This window comes from Strix aluco, chromosome 1, assembly GCF_031877795.1.
Source record: "Strix aluco isolate bStrAlu1 chromosome 1, bStrAlu1.hap1, whole genome shotgun sequence".
Lineage (NCBI taxonomy): Eukaryota > Metazoa > Chordata > Aves > Strigiformes > Strigidae > Strix > Strix aluco.
Window position 1 is genome coordinate 149,348,652 of NC_133931.1, and position 5,578 is coordinate 149,354,229.

The 5,578-nt window shown below is 40.5% G+C and overlaps 1 long non-coding RNA gene across 1 annotated transcript; it reads left to right on the forward strand.

Annotated features, from left to right (window-relative positions):
• The first annotated feature begins 1 nt into the window (after position 1).
• LOC141929671 (uncharacterized) lies at positions 2–4,096 on the forward strand. Its single transcript, XR_012625084.1, has 3 exons — positions 2–293; positions 440–540; positions 3,808–4,096. It is a non-coding gene; the product is annotated as an uncharacterized LOC141929671 (long non-coding RNA).
• Positions 4,097–5,578: the final 1,482 nt, after the last annotated feature.

Here is a 5,578-nt window from a genome sequence, read left to right on the forward strand (position 1 = left end):
GGTCACCTCAGGCCCCAGGTAGGGCTGTTCTCAGTTTTGTGAGGGGTGATTACTAAGAGGAGTTAACAAGATTATTTACGTGCCTGTTGCCACACGAGATTACGACATCGGGAGGATTTTTTAAACCAAAACTTTCGCTGCTTACGCTCCTCATTATCGGAGAGAGAGAACAATGGTATCCCCGAGTCTCTACTAATACAGTGCCACACCTTTGCCCAGATAGACTGTTAAAAGAAGATACAGCTTTTGGTGCCAGCGTAGGAGGAGATTGAGCCCATTGTCTATAAGCAAAGGTGTGTTACATTCACTTACGTATTATTAATGTATTATCCACAGAACTATTGTGGTCCTTCATAGTCAAGTTCAGATACACTTCACTTAAATTCAGTCAAATACAATCTGCTAGTAGAAAAATGTTGATTTGCTTTCTTAACCTTAGCTTTATAGGTGCTTAGGGAACAGAGCAGGCTGTTCAGACGCTGCCTCTCTCTCAGAAGCACACAGTGAAGTCGATGGATGTGTGCTACCGTGACCCATGAGGTAGGTGCTATTTTTAACTCTGCCAAGGGCCACGGTTAACTGCACAGATGGAGTGGTATGGGACAGATAAAAGCAGTTAGGCCATGCTCTGTGCTGAACGACGCGTGACATCTCCCAGTAAGACAACACAAGCCAGGGGAACACGCAGGGTACAGGCTTGTCTGTGCCATAAGCAATGTTCAGCTGCAGGAATTGGCTTAGAGGCAAATGAGTAGGGCAAATCCTGTAATTCCCAAGGCATGGGAGTTTCCGCTAAAATAAGTAAGGTATCACCGTGGGTGTGCCCCAGCTTCTGCCTGGGTTTGGGATGAGTGTAACGTAGCTGTGCTGGCAGCATCCCAGACTGCAGGACTGAGCAAGTAGGTGTAAGTCAGTAACATTTACTGTTACTACTTATGAGTGCCCAGTGCCTTCATTACCTTTTTTTACATTAGAGTATTATAAATAAGATTACATTACAGAGGCTGGCATCTCTCTCCTAAAGGAAATTCCCTTTTTGTTTTCTTCCTTGATAACATCTCAAAACTGGCTGAATAACTCCAGAGCCACAAAGTGTGTGACTAGGCTGTGCTGTGGTCTTAACAGAGATAGAAGCAATTATCAGTTCTTTTAAGGTGTTCGGTAGCATCTAAGGCTATTCTGTAGTCACTCCCTTTTGAATCTTTACCAATGTCTTAATGCAGCATTGCTAGATTATGCACACAGATGTTAATATTAAAAACAACTGTCTTGAGGAGACTGCTTTTCAAGGACTCAGAGAAACACAAGACAAGCCCACAAAAGATAAAATACCCAGCAACATTTTCTAGTTTAAGAGTTGTTTTTCCTGTTCAGGCCTTCTCCAGGAAATACATATCAACGATGCATGAATTATAAAGGCTAGCTTGCCATTTAAAGCCTAACTTATTTAGGCCACTTTATTTGTAAGGAGGTGTAGGAAAAGCAAAACGACAGCAAAGTTACAGGAACTAAGATCATGTGACAGTGAAGGAATGAAAACTAGACAACAGCATAGGACCTGATAGCTTAAAAATACTTGAAGTATTGTGTTAAAATGTACAAATGCTGCTGTTCACACACACTGCAGGTGTTCTTCACCCTTTTCATCAGCACTGTCTTTCAAGTACCATATCTCTCCTTTAAAGAGGAAATGCAAATCAAAACAACAGTTACAATAAGTAACAAGCCTGTTTAATGCAAATAACTGTAATTAGCTGGCTGTGATGTAACGGAAATCCCATTCCAGATGTACATCTATTAATTTCCTTCTGTTTATATGCTACATCTGATAGAATTTTCCAAAAAGATAAGTCTTTCTTCCTCCCCCATGGCCTCTGATGGAATGGCAGGACCAGAGCTAAAGGCAGGACATGGTGGCAGAGAAGCAGCCCTGGAGTTAGATCCTGAGCTATGGTAACATCTCCAGTCAGCCAGGCAGAGAGTGTGAGATCAGTAGAAGCAGATTAGCGATGAGTGACCTAGTTTTCTCCCTCATTACATCTTCTCCAAAGATACCCACCATAGTGACCAAAAAGCAATACCAATTAAGTTGAGAAAGCCACCTCATTAGGAGAGATTACAGTGTACACAGTATAGCTGTATGACAGTTGCTATTCCTTACCACTGATGCTGAAATAATTTCCAAAAAGTGTGACCGAAGCTCCTTGATGCAGTTGAGTAAATGCCAGCCACTGGAATGAGGTGGATACAGGCCAGGGCTGCATCACTGTTTCCATAGAGTGATGCCCGGTGGCTCTGGCACTAGCTTTGTGCTGTGTTACAGTATGACGCTAAAGCCCAAGTCCCTCACACTCAGAATTGGCACCAGGGGTCCACTGACCTCACAAATGAATATTCTCCTTTTCCCATGTCCATAACTGCAGTTGTGAGTTTTTTTTCTTTTCGGAGGGTGAGGGAGAAGGAAGTAGAGGAATGGGAAGGCAGCTTAAAAGCCCAAACCACTGAAGGAGCTGGACTCAGTTTCTTTTGAAGGGTGATGAGGTTTATTGCTACTAAACAATTTGGGGAGCTCCACTGAAGTCAGCCAGGTGGAGGCACAGCTCTCTCCCTGGTCTCTTCTGGTGTTCCCACACAGGCATCTCAACAGCTTTTGTTCATGACTCTAGCCCCGTGTATTACATGAAGTAAATACAGGATGACTACCTAGCACATGGAATATTCTGAGTACTGCGACAAAGAGCTCAGAAAAGACTTGAACATGTTGCATTTGCTGAATCTTCTTCAGCTCTTGAGGCTCTATTTTTGGGCTCAGCATTGCAACTGAACTTCACAACCCCCTATCACCATACTAATGTGCTACAATGTGTGATTTTTAAACAGCTAAAGATGAAGAATTAGCATTTTTAACAACCATTCCTGAGTATCCCTTATGGCACAAGAGAAAAAAAACCCTTAACTCTCCACGTTTCCCAAATGCAGGGTTAGGCCACCTCTTGTCAGTGGTTTCCTGCATGCATCTGCATGGCACAGAGAAGCATAAAGCCATGAGGTATTTGACAGGCAATGGAGCTGCAGCTGCAGGTGTCCTACTGCAAATTAAGTTTGCTTCCCAAGAAGAGACTGCAGCCCAACAGGCTGGTACTTGCATTTCAGATATATCACTAGAAATTTAAGGTTAGTATAACCTAAAAGTCACATGCACATTTCAGACTGCCATTTTCAACTGAAAAATATGAACTGTCTGAAAATGAAGTGGCCATTTACTAAAAATTTTTGAGCTTAGAATCTGCAGAACAGCTTTATTACAACCAGTCTATTCAAAGAACTGATGTAGGAACATGGTAGAGAGGAGGAAGAGATTTGTAAAATTTCCCCAAAACAGTTTAGTTTGAAGCTAATCAGCTCCTTGTCTACACAGAACTAGACCTGAAAGTCTAAAGGAATTTATTTGGTTTATTTAATTTGTAGTGGTTTTGCAGTATTCATACTGAAAAGAACTTAAAAAGTATTAATTGTTCTTTATCAAAAGATCATCCCCTGTGGTTCTTGTGTTAACTCTTTGCTTTCTGTATCTTGTGTGCTAGACTGAAATTTTGTACCAACTATCACTAAAGTATTAAAGGCACACAAAAGTGATTAGAAGCAAACTTATTTATTCATGCTGTTATCTTTTTCTAAAATTGGGGTCATCAGAAACCTAACCTATCTCCAGTTTAGGGCACAAAAGCATAATAAAGGATTATGCAGACATATCTTTGCCAAATTAGCTTAATTGTTTTACCCAATTTATTTCTTTCTTACTTTTAGGAGAACAGGGAGGATTCACCGGCACTACATGTTGTGAGAAGGGCTTTCTGTCACAGAGGCTCATTTTGCATGATAGTTCTGGTAAATCCCACCTTAATTGTCTACTCTCATCAAAGCTGTAGCCAGGGCAATTGCAGCTCAAGAAGACACAGCAACCAGCCCAGTAGTCTTGGTCTCAGAGGGAACAAGCCAAAGCTTATCAGGTTACACAGAAACACATTCTCACAGGTTTTCCTTTTGTGGTAAAGATACCTTAAAGTCTTTTTTCCCCAAACAGATAGTGACTGTGTCAAGAGAATTTGGTTAGGCTTCTTTAGTCTTGAAGAATGAAAAGGCATGGTAGGGAGACAGCCTTTTTGTAAATAATTATTTTTAGAAAAAAGCACAAAACAAACACAAAGAGCTGTCAGGGTTTAGGGAAGAAATGCATTTAGAAGCTTTAAATATGCAGAAGTGACATTTTGCCAACTTTTAAGAAGTGAAATTTTAATGAGTCATTAGTAAGGTTTTCCCCTGTCCCAGCCTCCAGAAAAGGGCACCTAGTACAATAGCTCTTAATGTACTCGTGTACATTACACGTGTAGTTTTCCATCTTTGGAAAGGGTGTTGTGCTTTGACAGTTGCTCAAATGAACTAAATTGAAGATTGCAGGAGCTAAAGTTTTCTTTCAAAAACCTGGACAGTACCAACTAGTTTAAGATGTTGCCCTAGAATGCCGTTTCACCCTCCCAACACATACCACTGCAGTTGTAGGAGGAAGCGTACTAGTGATACGAGCAGGACCCCTTCTCTCAAGCATATTTCAAATTCTGTTTCAAGGAGTTTGCGTACAGAATCTAGAGAACTGTTTTGATACTGATGCATGCCCTGCATCCATGATTGGAAGCTTAATTTTTTTTCTTCAAGACATCGTTTACTCTATAGAGTTGTTCATCAGCAGGTCATGCATTTCCTAATGTGTCACCTTTACTGAATCACTGCCATAAGCAAAATTTTAAGGACTCCAGCTTGAACAATTGATCCACAGTTAAGAATCTCTACTGAAACTTGACAGTCCACAATTCAATACTCTGAGTCAATTTTAACAAGTATGCTTAACTTCACAAAGTTCAATGCGCAACAAAATGTTGTTCTTATGTAGATTTAGGTATTTCAAAAATACAGAGGTAATCCCCTCAAACCAGCACGGAAGGCAGGAATTGAAGAGTACCACCATGTTCAAAATAAAGAGGATTTACCCCCTCCTCTTAAGTGTTTACATTTTCTCAGTAATTGGAGAAAGTAACATAAGATGTTGATGAAAAAAACTAGAAAACCTGAACTCATTAACAATTTTTCTTGGCAATCATTTGATCAGGATATACTTTTTACCTTCCTCTTCTGTGGCTATCAGTAGGATGCAACCACAAACTTCATGCAAATCAGTAAAGTGATGCTCAACATTTGTGTATTGAAAGCTTAAGTAAAGTCCTAGCCTAGGTCAACTACTCAGACAATACACCGGAGTCATCAGCAGGATCCTCAGTGTAAGAGTGTGCTTTTGAAACATATCACAGCAGAAACCACCCAAGTCGGTAAGATAGTTTTACTCCTAGGAACAAACACTGCAGACTTGCCCATTTCCTTCCAGAAACAATGTTTTAAGGAAGTTTAAATATCTACCAGCGATACTATTTGCTGAGAGGTAAAATATAAAAAGCATGTTTTAAGATGTTTTACACCACATCCTTAGATTTAACTGTAAACAAACGAGAACACCATGGCTTCAATG